This window comes from Halichoerus grypus, chromosome 6 (genome assembly GCF_964656455.1).
Source record: "Halichoerus grypus chromosome 6, mHalGry1.hap1.1, whole genome shotgun sequence".
NCBI classification, from domain to species: Eukaryota; Metazoa; Chordata; class Mammalia; order Carnivora; family Phocidae; genus Halichoerus; species Halichoerus grypus.
The window spans coordinates 115,062,100-115,078,600 of NC_135717.1; the positions used below are offsets into that span (position 1 = coordinate 115,062,100).

Consider the following 16,501-nt stretch of genomic DNA (forward strand, 5'->3'; position numbering starts at 1 on the left):
TCAACATAGTACTGGAAGTCCTAGCCATAGCAATTAGACAAAAAAAGAAATAAAAGGTATCCAGATTTCTAAGGAAGAAGTAAAATTTTCACTATTTGTAGATGACAGGATACTATATAGAAAGAAACTTAAAGACTCCACCAAAAAAATAGTAGAACTGATAATAGGAATTCAATAAAGTCTCAGGATATAAAATCAATGTACAAAAATCTGTTGCATTCCTATACACTAAAAATGAAGCAGCAGAAAGAGAAATTAAGGAAAAAAATATCCCAGGCGCCTGGGTGGCTCAGTTGGTTAGGCGACTGCCTTCGGCTCGGGTCATGATCCTGGAGTCCCGGGATTGAGTCCCACATCGGGCTCCCTGCTCAGCCGGGAGTCTGCTTCTCCCTCTGACCCTTCCCCCTCTCATGCCCTCTCTCTCTCTATCTCATTCTCTCTCTCAAATAAATAAATAAAAAATCTTTAAAAAAAAATATCCCCTTTACAACCGCACGAAAACCAATAAAATATCTAGGAATAAACTTAACCAAAGAGGTGAAAAACCTGCACTCTGAAAACTATAAAACACTGATGAAAGAAATTCAAGATGACACAAAGAAATGGAAAGACATTCCATGCTCACGGGTTAGAAGAAAGAATATTGTTAAAATTATACACATTTAATCTACACATTTAATGCAATGCCTATCAAAATGCCAACAGCATTTTTCACAGAACTAGAACAAACAATCCTAAAATTGGTATGGAACCACAAAAGACCCCAAATAGCCAAAACAATCTTGAAAAAGAAAAGCAATGCTGGGAGCATCACAATTCCAGACTTCAAGTTAAATTACAAAGCTGCAGTAATCAAAAGAGTATGATACTGGAACAAAAATAGACACATGGATTAATAGAATAGAAAATCCAGAAATAAACCTACAATTATATGGGCAATTAATCTTCAACAAAGGAGGAATGAATATATAATAGGAAAAAGACAGTCTCTTTAACAAATGGTGTTGGGAAAACTGGACAGCTATATCCAAAAGAATGAAACTGGACCACTTTCTTTCACCATACACAAAAATAAACTCAAAGTGAATTAAAGACCTATGGGGCACCTGGATGGCTCAGTCAGTTAAGCATCCAACTCTTGATTTTAGCTCAGGTAATGATCTCAGGGTTGTGCGATTGAGCCCCACACCCAGCATGGAGCCTGCTTAAGATTCTCTCTCTCCCTCTTCTTCTGCTCCCACTAAAATGGATTAGAAACCTAAATGTGAGACCCAAAACCACAAAAATTCTTGAAGAGAGCAAAGGCACTAACTACTCTGACATTGGTCATAGCAACATTTTTCTAGATATGTCTCCTGAGGCAAGGAAAATAAAAGCAAAAATAAACTATCATGACTACATCAAAATACAAAGTTTCTGCACAAAAAAGGAAACAATAAAACTAAAAGGCAACCTATGGAATGAGAGAAGATATTTGCAAATGACATATCCAATAAAGGGTTACTATCTAAAATATGTAAAGAACTAATACAACTCAATACCCAAAAACAAAATAATCCAATTTAAAAATGGACAGAAGACATGAACAGACATTTCTCCAAAGAAGACATACAGATGCCTAACAGACACATGAAAAGATGCTCAACATCACTCATCATCAGGGAAATACAAATCAAAACTATGATGAGTACAGATCCTTTACCTCTTCAGTTAGGTTTATTCCTAGGTATCTTAGGGTTTTTGGTGCAATTTTAAGTGGGATCAATTCCTTGATTTCTCTTAGTTCTGCCTCATTGTTAGTGTACAGAAATGCAACTGACTTCTGTGTATTGATTTTATAGCCTGCAACTTTGCTAAATTCTTGTATCAGTTCTAGCAATTTTTGGGAGGAGTCTTTCGGGTTTTCTACATTAAGTATCATGTAGTCCACAAAGAGTGAAAGTTTGACTACTTCTCTGTCGATCTGGATGCCTTTTATTTCTTTTTGTTGTCTGATCACTGAGGCTAGGACTTCCAGTACTATGTTGAACAACAGTGGTGAGAGTGGACATCCCTGATGTGTTCCTGACCTTAGGGGAAAAGCTCTAAAATTAACAACTCAAGAAACAACAGATGTTGGCAAGGATGTGGAGAAAGGGGAATCCTCTTACACTGTTAATGGGAATACAAACCGGTTCAGCTACTCCGGAAAACAGTGTGCAGGCTTCCCGACCCAGCAATTGCAGTAGTAGGTATTTATCCAAAGGATACAAACAGTGATTCAAAGGGGCACATGCACCCCAATGTTTATAGCAGCAATGTCCACAATAGCCAAAATATGGAAAGAGCCCAGATGTCCATCAACAGATGAATAGATAAAGAAGATGTGGTATACATATATAGATAATGGAATATTACTCAACCATCAAAAAGAATGAAATCTTGCATTTGCAACCACGTTGATGGAACTAGAGGGTATTATGTTAAGAGAAATAAGTCAGTCAGAGAAAGACAAATACCATATGATTTCACTCATATGTGGAATTTAAGAAACAAAACAGATGAACACAGGGGAAGGGAAGGAAAAATAAAATAAGACGAAAACAGAGAGGGAGGCAAACCATAAGAGACTTAACTATAGGAAACAAACAGAGTTACTAGAGGGAAGGTGAATAGGGGATTGGGGTAACTGGGTGATGGGCATTAAGGAGGGCACTTGAAGTAATGAGCACTGGGTGTTGTATGCAACTGAGGAATCACTAAATTCTACCTCTGAAACTAATAATACAGTATATATTAATTAAATTGAATTTAAATAAAAATTTAATAAAAAAACTACAATGAGATACCACCTCACACCTATCAGAATGGCTAAAATCAACAACACAAGAAACAACAGGTGTTGGTGAGGATGTAGAGAAAGGGGAACCCTCTTCCATTGTTGGTTGGAATGCAAACTGGTGCAGCCACTCTGGAAAATAGGATGGAGGTTCCTCAAAAAGCTAAAAATAGAACTACCCTACAATCCAGCAACTGCACTGCTAGGTATTTACCCAAAGGACCCAAATACAGATTCAAAGTGGCAAATGCACCTGATGTTTAAAGCAGTATTATCAACAATAGCCAAATTATGGAAAGAGCCCAAATGTCCATCGACTGATGATTGGATAAAGAAGATGTGGTATATATATACAATGGAATATTACTAAGCCATCAAAAAGAATAAAATCTTGCTATTTGCAACAACATGGATGGAGCTAGAGAGTATAATACTAAGCAAAATAAGTCAGAGAAAGACAAATACCATATGATTTCACTCATCTACGGAATTTAAGAAACAAAACAAACAAGCAAAGGAAAAAAGAGAGAGAGAGAAAGACAAACCAAGAATCTGATTCTTAACTATAGAGAAAAAAACTGAAGGTTACCAGAGGGCAGGTAGATGGGGGATGGGTGAAACAGGTAATGGGGATTAAAGACTACACTTATCATGATGAAAAAACAAAAGTCTAGGGGTAAAAAAGATCAGGTAACAATATCAGATATTTAACTTAGACATTAGGAATAACTCCAATAATGACAACTAAGAAACAAAGGACTGGATAGTCAAGAAAGATGACAGCATCATATTCTGTAGAGGACTTCAGAGATACTTTTTTAAAAGTCAGTTTGATATGTTTCAGATATGGTCCTTCATGAACCAGGAAATGAAGCTGAACTCCCTCGCTGATCCCTGTTTGAACTATTTTGGTCCTTTTTTAGACAGCTGGCTGTAGTGAAATAAAAACAATTCCTCTTAAAGAGATAGATCATTATACTTTAAACTGATCAGTGCTAAAACCATGAAAGGAGTAACTGACAGGTAATCTCATACTTATATACATTTTATTTTTTATTTTTTTAAAGATTTTATTTATTTGACAGAGAGAGAACACAAGAGAGGAAACACAAGAAGGGGGAGAGGGAGAGGGAGAAGCAGGCTTCCCACTGATCAGGGAGCCCAATGCAGGGCTCAATCCCAGGACCCCGGCATCATAACCTGAGCCAAAGGCAGACGCTTAATGATTGAGCCACCCAGGCACCTCCTTACATACATTTTAAATGTAATTATTGTAAACCTTTACATATGAGGAGCACTTTAGTTTTGTCAAAACCATATTTGGGGTGGCTCAGTTGGTTGGGCACCGAACTTTGGTTTAGGCTCAGTCATGATCTCAGGGTCATGGGATTAAGCCCTATGCTGAGCTCCCCGCTTAGTGGAGTCTGTTTCTCTCCCTCTTCCTCTCCCCATACACTGTCTCTCTCTTTCTCGCTCTCTCTCTCTCAAATAAATAAATCTTTTTTTTTAAAAGATTTATTTATTTATTTGACAGAGAGAGACACAGCGAGAGAGGGAACACAAGCAGAGGGGGTGGAAGAGGGAGAAGCAGGCCTCCTGCCGAGCAGGGAGCCCAATGCTGGGCTCGATCCCAGGACCCTGGGATCATGACCTGAGCTGAAGGCAGACACTTAATGACTGAGCCACCCAGGCACCCCTCAAATAAATAAATCTTTAAAAAAAACATATTCGACCTAAAATTTTACTAATTTTAATATTATTCTGAGGCAAGCATGAGGAATTGTCCTGACCTTCCTGATGAAGACACAAGCTCTGATAAGCTACGATACTACATTTCCTAAGACCTAGCAAGGGCTATTTCCTGTGGGCCACATGATCATCAGAGATTTGCAACTTCCAGAGCTAGTGATGCCCATTCCTGGTGGAATGTGAATAACAAAATCCTTAAGGACAGGGGAGGCCAGGGCAGGGAGGGTGGGAGAGGATGGATCTCTCTCCTTCATATATTCACAACCTTCTCTTATTTGGTACAGAAGCGTCGGACCTCCAGATTCCGGGATGGCTCTAAATTTGAGAAGCACTGGAGAGCAGCCATCAAGGGTCCAGCCCCACAACCTAAGAAGATAGTTCTCTGATCGATCAGCTTGCTACCCTGGACCCTAACCCTACAACCAAGAGAGGAAGGCCTCTTCTGCTTCTGCCAGGTGTTTTACCCATATGGCCTTTCCCATGAGCTCCACCCTGCCCATAGTCAGGAAACCAAGCCTCATGAGTCCCCACTCTAACATGGAACAGCAGCACTAAACCAAGCAGGTGTGCTCCAATACAAGGGTCAAGGAGTGAGAGTGGAAGGCTGAGGGCAGAGCCAAGCCATGATTTCTTGACAGACACTTAATGACCAGAGTATGTCAGGTGTGGATGGTTCCATATAGGGAAAATCATGGAGAGACAAGTATGGGATAAAGAGATGGAAAGGTAGGAAAGTTTAAAAACACACTAAGAAATGTGAGGACCATTATTCCCTTCTGGAAAGTGCTCTGGAAACTTGAAAATTACCTTTGGGGCTTAATTCAGACTCAAGAGTTAAACACAGTAGGTCCATAATAGACTCCATTGTCAAGATTTTCATTAATAAAGTACTTGAGCGTGCTGCCCTCAAAGGCACTGCTTGAGTGACATTTGTATATGACAAAGTTTCCTACTCTCTAGTTCCGTCTGACACCTAATATCATATAAAAAAGACTGTCTCAGGTGCTCACTTGCGGCATATACTAAGCTAGCCATACTCTCTATATGGCCTGACCTACGACTTACTGGGAATTCCTTTCAAGACAGAGTCTGAGTGATGGGTGATGAAGAAAAGCGGGCTCATCTGCATGTGTCTAAGTACAGTAACTGTGTATTTTCTTGAACAGTCCCCTTTCAAATACTTTATCCCCTATTTATTCCCAATATAGTAGCAAAATTCACAAAATGTTCCAATATTTTGGCAAAAAGGTTACAGCTTTCTGAAAGAACAGATATACTTACAAAACCTCTGTCATCATTCAAAATTCAATTTGGTTCAGAATTTAAGGCAGGGAGCTTCTTTTCTCTTCATACAACATAGGCAGCAGTGTAGGATAGCAAAGAGTGAACACTACATAGAAAGATGGTATACAACCAGCATATCTCCTCCCTTACTTGATGTTGGATATCTTGGGATAGGGTCATGAAGGCAGTGCCACTGAAAGAAAACCAAATTTCTTTTATTTCCATTCATGTTGACAATGACATCTAGGGCACAGCTTTGGTTGCCTGAAAAAGAGAAGTTACTAGGCAGACATCACCACTGCCCAGAAGAGAAAGTGATACTCATGGACAGAGATACCAGGATCTACAGCTGCACCTGGGAACCAGGAAATCGAATGAGCCCCAAGCACATCACAACTGCCAAGCAAAGAAACCAGCAAACAAACAACTGATAAAAATAAATGTGATATAAAAGACATTTACTTTATTGATTCTTACTGGGTAGTGGAATATAGTGATTGGATGTCCAAGTTTGGGCACGCCGGGGTGGCTGGGATTGAGCCCTACATCGGGCTCCCTGCTCCGCGGGAAGCCTGCTTCTCCCTCTCCCACTCCCCCTGCTTGTGTTCCCTCCCTCGCTCTGTCAAATAAATAAGCCTTTAAATTAAAAAAAAAAAAAAAAAGGATGTCCAAGTTTGGTTCATAAAACAGCACTGTAGATTAGGAAAAGATATGGATTATAAGATCACAAACCCATTTTGACTTTGTCTAAGTTATTGTTTTGTGGGCCTCAGTTTCCTCCCCTGTAAATAATGAGGCATAACTGGAAAATACTTAAGGCTTCTTTCATTTTTATTATCCTGTGATCTAAATGTTCTTACAGTCTACAATTCCAATATATAACTATTCTCCAGTCTGTGAAAAGGCCATTTCATCCAAAAATATTTCCTACAAGGAAGGAATATTTAGGATTTTATCAAAGATGGTGACCTTTGAACATAAAACTGCACATATTACATGACAGGGAAAGTAGAGTTTTTAATTCTTTCCCTTCTAGACAAAATCTAAACAACTGAACATAACATACTAAAAACTATACAACAGATTTAACCCCAGGAGTGAAAACTAATCATAACACCAATAAAATAAGCAGAATGCATTATAGCAACAAAATATGTTTTTAAAAAAACCCATCACCTCATTAGATGTTGATTTGGTACGTGTTAAAATACAAATTTTGATTTTTTTTTTAAGTAAGCTCTACACCCAACATGGGGCTTGAACTCAGAACCCCAAGATCATGAGTTGCATGCTCTACCAACTAAGCTAGCCAGGTGCCCCACAAATTTTGATTTTTTAATTAAGACTTTACAAAAGTAATGGAGTTTTTTTCACATGATTTTTGAGTTGTACTGAAAACAAAACTACACAAGGATGCTTTCTATTTTCATGTTAACTCAACAGTATTAAAAACACTTCAGTGGGGGCACCTGGGTGACTCAGTCGGTTAAACGTCGACTCTTGATTTCAGCTAAAGTTATGATCTCAGGGTCCTGAGATTGAGCCCCATGTCAGGCTCTGTGCTCAGCGGGGAGTCTGCTTGAGGATTTCTCTCCCTCTCCCTCAGCTAACCCCCTCACTCTTGCTCTCTTTCAAATAAATAAATAAATCTTTAAAAAAAAAAAAAAAAAACCAAACCACTTTCAGTGGTTTTGCCAGTTCCAAAAACAGTTAAATATAAAATTCCAGTAAGAAATGTATAGAGGTTGACAGCAAAATACATCTAGAATTGGCAAAACTTTCAAAAAATAAAAAAGGTATTGATTGAGTTACCTTCAAAGTTTTACTTCTCAAAGTCAAGAAAGTAAGACAAGTCATGGATTGGAAGAAAATATTTACAAAGATTCATCAGATAAACCAAAATGTACAAAGAACTCTTTAAAAATCAACAATAATGGGGCGCCTGGGTGGCTCAGTTGGTTAAGCGACTGCCTTCGGCTCAGGTCATGATCCTGGAGTCCCTGGATCGAGTCCCGCATCCGGCTCCCTGCTCGGCGGGGAGCCTGCTTCTCCCTCTGACCCTCCCCCCTCTCATGTGCTCTCTCTCTCTCTCTCTCACTCTGTCTCAAATAAATAAATAAAATCTTTAAAAAAAATTAAAAATAAAAATAAAAATCAACAATAAGAAAATGAACCACCAAAGTAAAAATGGGCAAAATAACAGATTCCTCACTAAAGATGATATACAGATAACAAATAAGCATATGAAAAGATGCTCAACATCAATGTCATTTGGGAACTGCAAATTAAAATAACAATGCCTAGGGGTGCCTGGGTGGCTCATCTGGTTAAGTGTCTGACTCTTGATTCTGGCTCATGTCATGATCTCAGGGTCCTGGGATGGAACCCCACATCGGATTCCATGCTCAGCAGGGAGTCCGCTTGAAGATTCTCTCCTCTCTCCCTCTGCCCTTCCCCCACCCCGCTCACACACACACACACACACACACACACACACACACACAAACACACTCTTTCTCTCTCCCAAATAAATAAATAAATCTTTAAAACAATAAAATAGGGGCGCCTGGGTGGCTCAGTTGGTTAAGCAACTGCCTTCGGCTCAGGTCATGATCCTGGAGTCCCTGGATCGAGTCCCGCATCGGGCTCCCTGATCGGAAGGGAGTCTGCTTCTCCCTCTGACCCTCCCCCCTCTCATGTGCTCTCTCTCAAATAAATAAATAAAAATCTTTAAAAAAAAAATAAATAAATAAATAAAATAAATAAATAAATAAAACAATAAAATAACAATACCTAAATATCATTGAGATGAAGGTAGAGCATCCAGAGAAAGATTATCAAGAGCCAAATGATAGAGAAATATTTGAGACAGCCCACACTAAGACATTTTGGAAAGTAAAAGCTTTACCCTCAAAGTTAGGCCATCATTCTAGAAATCTCACTTTTTCTTAGTCATAAAAAATATAGACATCTCACTTCTGATCATGTAGGATTGGCTTATATCTGATCAACATTTCTCTTGAGAACTAGAAGAAGATAAATAAAATGGAAAAAGCATCTGTTTCAAAGTACCGGAATGTCTAACAAGGGTGTCAAGAGTCAGAGACCAAAACCTCAGAGGGAAGAGAAGTGTACTGAAATGAGCTTGATATTCTGTATTATTCTATGTTATCCTCAAGGCCTTTGTCTATTTGTAAGTGGTGCATGGCCAAGCAGAAACTGATAGCTAAGAGGCTGAGAACCTCAGCTGAACTTTTGACAGTTCATAGATATATAGACACAAAACTTGAAATTCAGGGCTACCAAGGCAGCCAGGACTTGTTGGGCCAAGATCCCCAGAAGAAGCAAAATGCTTTAAGGTGAGGCTAACATTCTGCATCAATTCTTCCCGTGAGATATTTGCCATTTCCTAAGTAGCACATAACAAGAATATAAGAAGATGAGCAAAAAGTAGTGCCTATGAGGCTGAGAAGTCAAGAAGATCTGTAGTTCAAAATTGGAGCTCAGGGTCTGTCAAGAAAAGGTGAGTGGTAATGACTTCTCTAGTTAGAGCTATGGAAGGTCACGGAACACTACACTCAGGAGGTAATATTGAACCAGAAATAGACCAGTCCTCACAACACAATTTTGAAACAGCTCAATCCTAGATTGGATTAAGATGATTTGCCTCTGCCTACACAAAGCAAAAGTCATTCTTTTATAGAGTAAGATAACACCAGCCAGAGTCTCAATTTTATTTCTAAAAATGTCAAATGACCCAAAAAAAGAAGAAAAAAGACCACAAAAACATATTCATGGGTGATCTACATATTGAAGTTATTAAATATGCATTTTATTTTAACTTTTTCTCATATCCATTCATTCATGCATTTATTCAACAAACATTTGCCTTTCTCTAGCTTTATTAAGATATAATTGAACTGTGTGATAACCGTGATAATTGTGTGAGTTGAAGTGTACAAGATGATTTGATATATGTATATCTTGTGAAATAATTATCACAAGAAGGCTAGTTAACATATCCATCACCTCACATAGTTACCATTTTGTGTGTGTGGTAAAAACATTAATGGTCTACTGTCTTAGCAAATTTAAAGTATATAATACAGTATTGCTAAATATAGTTAGCATGCTGTACGTTAGATCCCCAGAACTATTCACATATAATTGGAAGTTTGTACCCTTTGACCAAGATCTCTTCATTTTCCCCAACCCCTAGCCCCTGGCAACCACCAATCTAGTCTCTATTTCTATGAGTTTGGCTTTTCTAGATTCTACACATAAGTGAGATCATACAGTATTTGTCTTTTTCTGTCTGTCCACTTAGCATGGGGTCATCCATGTTGTCACAAATGGCAGGATTTCCTTCTTTTTTATGGCTGAACATTATTCCATTGTATGTGTGTGTATATATATATCCATGCATTTGTTGATAGACACTTAGGTCGCTTCCTTGTCTTAACTATTGTGAATAATGCTGCAATGAACATGAGGGTGCACATATCTCTTCAAGGTAGTGATTTCATTCCTTTGAATACACACCCAGAAGTGGGACTGCTGGATATGTCAGTTCTATTTTTAATTTTTTAATGACTCCCCATACTGTTTTCTATAATGGCTGTACTTATTTACATTCCCACCAACAGTGCACAAGGATTCCCTTTTCTCCACATCCTTGGCAACACTTGTGATCTCTTTAGACATACATTTTAAAATGACTTTGATTAATGTGTTCAAGTAAATAGATGGCAAAATGGAGAATTTCTCTAGAGAACTGGAATCTATAAAATAGAATCAAACATAAATGATAAAATTGAAAAATATAATAACCAAGATTAAACACATTAGGAACAGAACAAACAATAAACTAGTATGAGGTCAATAGAAAATATTCTCACTCAACTACAGACAAAAAATGGGAAATACAGCATAAAATCATTAAAATCTTGTGGGAAATGGTAAGATCTAACATATGCTTAGAGTCACAGAAAGAAAGGAGAGAATGGGACAGAGCAGTATAATTTAATATGAAAACATAGTTAAACAGAAATTGAAAAATTCAAAAAGCAATCCTAAAATTTGTATTCAGGTCAGAAAAGGCCCTGAATAGCCAATGTAATGTTGAAAAAGAAAACCAAAGCTGGAGGTATCACAATTCCAGACATCAAGCTGTATTACAAAGCTGTAATCATCAAGACAGCATGGTACTGGCACAAAAATAGACATATAGTTCAGTGGAACAGAACAGAAAACTCAGAAATGAACCCACAACTACATGGTCAATTAATTTTCAACAAAGCAGGAAAAAATAACTAATGGAAAAAAGTCTCTTCAACAAATGGTGCTGTGAAAATTGGACAGCCCTGTGCAGAAGAATGAAACCGGACCACTTTCTTATACTATACACAAAAATAAACTCAAAATGGATCAAAGACCTAACTGTGAGACAGGAATCCATCAGAATCCATCAGGAGAACACAGGCAGCAATTTCTTTGACCTCGGTCACAGCAACTTCTTCTTGCAAGACACATTTCCAAAGGCAAGGGAAACAAAAGCAAAAATGAACTATTGGGACTTCATCAAGATAAAAAGCTTTTGCGGTGGCGCCTGGGTGGCTCAGTCGTTAAGCGTCTGCCTTCGGCTCAGGTCATGATCCCGGGGTCCTGGGATCGAGCCCCGCATCGGGCTCCCTGCTCTGCGGGAAGCCTGCTTCTCCCTCTCCCACTCCCCCTGCTTGTGTTCTCTCTCTCGCTGTGTCTCTCTCTCTGTCAAATAAATAAACAAAATCTTTAAAAAAAAAAAGATAAAAAACTTTTGCATAGCACAGGAAACAGTGAACAAAACCAAAGGACAACCAGAAGAATAGGAGAAGATATTTGCAAATGTCTTATCAGATAGAGGGCTAGTAATCAAGATGTACAAAGAACTTATCAAACTCAACACCCCCAAAACAAAAAATTTAGTCAAGAAATGGGCAGAAGACATGAACAGACATTTCTCCAATGAAGATTTACATGAAAAAATGCTCCACATCACTTGGCATCAGGGAAATACAAATCAAAACCACAATGAGATACCACCTCACACCAGTCAGAATGGCTAAAATTAACCACTCAGGAAACAAAAGATGTTGGCGAGGATGTGAAGAAAGGGGAAACCTCTTACACTGTTAGTGGGAATGCAAGCTGGTGCAGCCACTCTGGAGTACAGTATGGAGGTTCCTCAAAAAGTTAAAAATAGAACTACCCTACGACCCAGCAATTGCAGTACTAGGTATTTCTCCAAAGGTTACAAATATAGTGATTCAAAGGGGCACATGCACCCCAATGTCCACAATAGCCAATATGGAAAGGGCCCAGATGTCCATCAACAGGTGAAATGGTATACATATATTCAATGGAGTATTACTCAGCCACCCAAAAGAATGAAATCTTGTCATTTGCAACGACGTGGATGGAACTAGACGGTATTATGCTAAGAGAATAAAGTCAGTCAGAGAAAGACAAATACCGTATGATTTCACTAATATGTGGAATTTAAGAAACGGGGAAGGGAAGGAAAAATAAAATAAGATGAAAACAGAGAGGGAGGCAAACCATAAGAAACTCATAATTATAGGGAACAAACTGAAGAGGCACGATGCCCATCTGTGTTGCTATCACAGGAGTTCAGAAGAGGGACCCTGTGGAACTGGGAAGGGGAACTTTCTTCTTTTTTTTTTTTTACCATCTTAACCATTTTTTAAAATTATGTTATGTTAATCACGATACATTACATCATTAGTTTTTGATGTAGTGTTCCATGATTCATTGTTTGCATATAACACCCAGTGCTCCATGCAGTACGTGCCCTCTTTAATACCCATCACCAGGCTAACCCATCCTCCCACCCCCCTCCCCTCCAGAACCCTCAGTTTGTTTTTCAGAGTCCATAGTCTCTCATGGTTCGTTGCCCCCTCCGATTTCCAGAAGGGGTACTTTCTTGATGCTGCCATGTCTAAGAGGGCATAAGGGGACTAGTTCTGGGAGTGCTAAGAGAAAGCTGGAAAGTACCCTAAAATAGTACACTAAAAATAGCACCCTATTGCTGGGGTGCTAACAGAAACAGCAAGTAGTATCCCTTTAGTGCCAGAACATAAGAGAAGTCGGCTGCCAAATATACTTCCCAGAACCTGCACATCACAAAGCATAATGGTGGGTTTGAAGATGAAGAGTTGCTTAATAACTATGAACCTCCAGCAGGATAAATACAAAAGAAAGCACAGCTCACCACTTCATAATAAACTACTGAAAACCAAAGACAAAGAGAAAAATTTAAAAACAGACAGAGACAAAAGACAAATACCTTTAAACAGCACCACCTTTAGGCACAGGCAACTGTGGTCCTGGCCTGGACTTGTGCTTTGGGGGTTCGTGTTTGGCTTCCTTCCCACCTGTCACTCTCCACAGGGTGAGGGTCCTGCAGTCTGGCTGATACGCCCACCCGCAGCCAGCACGCTCTGTAACTTGGGCTCCAAACATCTGGGGCCTCGAATTCCCTGCCCACAGAGTCTCGGGTCCAGCTCCAGCCCGCACAGCCCTCTTTCCGCCGGAGTGCGCGCCCCAGGCCTGAGTGTGCCCGGAGCGTGCCGGTGCCGGCCGAATTCCTTAAGCATGCAGACACCCTCTCCATTCAGGAACGACCCAAAGGTGGGACAAGAAAGGACCTTGGGTCAAGGGCCTCCGTTTTTTGGCCTGAGAAGGAAGTAGGGGCGAGACTGCCTTCGAAAGAACAACCAGTTGACTGAAAACTTCCCAACAGACGTGACGGAAGCCTTAAGGCAACGGGCTGATATTCTGGAAATGATGAAAGAAAAATAAATGCAGACAAGAGTTCTATACCTCAAAAAATACTTTAGAATTAAAGAGAATGTACCTCAAAAACAGAGAGAGCTCCACCGCCGCCCCGCACCTCGCGCCCCGCGGGATGGGCAGAGAGGACGTCCGTGCGCGGGCGCGCAAGGGATGCCGGTCCTGCCTGGCTGTCCCAGACGGCGTTGGGCCGCGCAGCCGACTGTTCCCAGTCAGGTGGCGGGTGGCGTGAGGGGAGAAGACTGCGGGGAAGGCGCGAAGTTTAAAAGGCAGCCCTCCTCAGGGCCTCCAAGAGCGGGCGCCGCCTGGACGAAATGCCACTGCCGCTGGAACCTGGCCAGGGGACAGCATGGCGGCGGCGGGCTGGGAGGACAGCCCCTACTTCTTCAAGGTGGTGGAAAGCTGCTTCGACCACGCGGCCAGCGTCCTGGAGGGCAAGTTGGCGGCACACGTCCAGAACGGCGAGAGTGAGGAGCAGAAGCGGAACGGGGTGCGTGGCATCCTGCGAATCCTCAAGCCCTGCAGCCACTTGCTGAGCCTGAGCTTCCCCATCCCGCAGGACAACAGCGCCAGGGAGGTCATCCGGGGCTATGGGGCCCAGCACAGCCGGCACTGCACGCTCCCGTTACGGCAAAGATGTGAATGTAAAGTAAGTAAAAGTTTTGGCTTCCCTTGTGACGTCTAAATGTGCTGTGGTTGATGTGCCATTTGGGGTGCTAATGCTGGTGTTAATACCAAGAACTACACCAGTAATAAATTGGAAAAGATCACAAGGGGATTCACCATGGAACTCACAAAAAAGGGTTTTATTGGCCCTGGCGTTGATGTGCCTTCCCCAGGCATGGGCACATGCGAGCAAGAGATGTCCTAGATTGCTGACACCTATGCCAGCACCATAGGGCATGTAAATTAATGCACGTGCCTGCCATCCTGGTAAATCCATCAGTCTGGGTCACATCCACCCACATCTCCCTGCTACTGGCTGTAGTGTTTTGCATGGGATTGAAAACTTCCTTAATGAAGCCTCTTTCATGAGCATTTTAGGAATGACACCAGGGTTTGGAGATAAAATATGTTTTTTAGGGATTTGGCAATTTCGCAGTCTATATTTACATTGTAATTTTGCTAAGTGTGTTGGTGTTGCTGAATCTAATGGGAGCATATGGAATTCAGATTGCAACATGGATCAATCCTGAATTTCTCCAAGGCAAAGCCCTCGGAAAGAAGCATCCTGCAAGCAAACTGGCATATTCATCCCTATTGCCAATGAGAAGCAGGTGACCAAATCCAGTGCACCCAGACTCAAAGCCAAGATCATTGCTGAAACTGCCAATGAAGTTGATAAGATTTTTCTGAAGAGGAACATTATGGTTATTCCTGATCTATATTTGAATGCTGAGGGAGTGATAGTATCTTACTTTGAGTGGCTAAAGAGTATAAATCATGTCAGCTATGGCTGTTTGACCTTCAAGTATGAAAGAGATTCTAACCACCGTTTTCTCATGTCTGTTCAAGATAGTTTGGAAAAAAAATTTAGAAAACACCATCGAACTTCTCCCATTATATCCACAACAGGGTTCCAAAACAGAATATCCAAGAAAGACATTGTGCTTTCTGGTTTAGCTTACCCTATGGAGTTTTCTACCAGGCAAATCATGTACACAGCCAGAAAGTATAACCTAGGATTGGACCTGAGAACAGCTACCTATGTAAGCACCACTGAGAAAGTCTTCGGAGTGTACAATGAAGCTGGTTTGACCTTCAAATAAATGGATCGTAGCTGACTTCTTCACTATCCTCTTTACCTGTAACTTCTGCAAACTTATCACATGTTAAATTTAACCACAGAAAGATTTTTCTCTTATGGACATCGTTCTCAATGAGTCTGTCCAAATCAAAGAAATTAAGGGTCCAAAGAAGTTAAGGGTGGGAGATCACATACGCGTTGGTGAGTGTGAAAGTAGAAATTGCCTGTGCCAGAGGGCCACTTGGGATTTTTTGCCTTTAAATAAAAAGTCTTTTTATCTAGCAATATGCTCCCTTGCTCCCTTGCCTGTTCCCAACATGTTAATTACCTTTTGTTTCAGCTTAGCAATCAATCATTTGCATAATTTTGCTCTGGCCAAGTCTGAGATGGGACATGCTATAAATTTGATGCATTTAAGAAGTGGATGTGGGGCATTTTCAGAAGGTAGTATTGTCCTAAAATTAGTTATTATTATTTCACATCAGCAAAATAACTCAATTTCCCAGGTTGCAAACAAAAATAAAAGCTGTTTCTTATATGCATTTTATTTTTTAGAATGATAGAAGTACATGTTGCTGTAATAAAATTGCCTTTAATCATTTAACAAGCCTAACCTTGACTCAAGCAGTTAGTGCTTATAAACATAAATGAAAAAAAATCTCGTATTTTATGACATAAAATAGTATCATTTATAGCTTATCAGTTCTGTATTATTGTTCAGCAAAGATAAAAAGCCAGATGGATAATCATTATCTTCATAACTACAGATGATGGAGGCTATTTTTATTGTGGCTATCTGAATTTGCTAAATATAATTCTGACATGTAGTCCAAATAATGCAGTGACCTCCTTATCATGTTAATTTTTCTTTCTTCAAAGATGTATTATGCTGAGTAATTGAACAATAATTCAAGTAGAGTAGCCCAGAAAAAAACTATTGGTCTTGCTATGCGGAGTCTGGCTGACAGCTTAAGCATTGCCAACATCTCCAGCCCTGCCTAATTCCATGTCCCTTTTCTTTTGGAGGCCTCAAATTCACACAAGCTTAATTA

At 40.1% G+C, this 16,501-nt stretch overlaps 1 pseudogene; it reads left to right on the plus strand.

Annotated features, from left to right (window-relative positions):
• The first annotated feature begins 14,051 nt into the window (after positions 1–14,051).
• Positions 14,052–15,471, plus strand: LOC118543039 (glutamate dehydrogenase 1, mitochondrial-like; annotated as a pseudogene).
• The last annotated feature ends 1,030 nt before the right edge of the window (positions 15,472–16,501 follow it).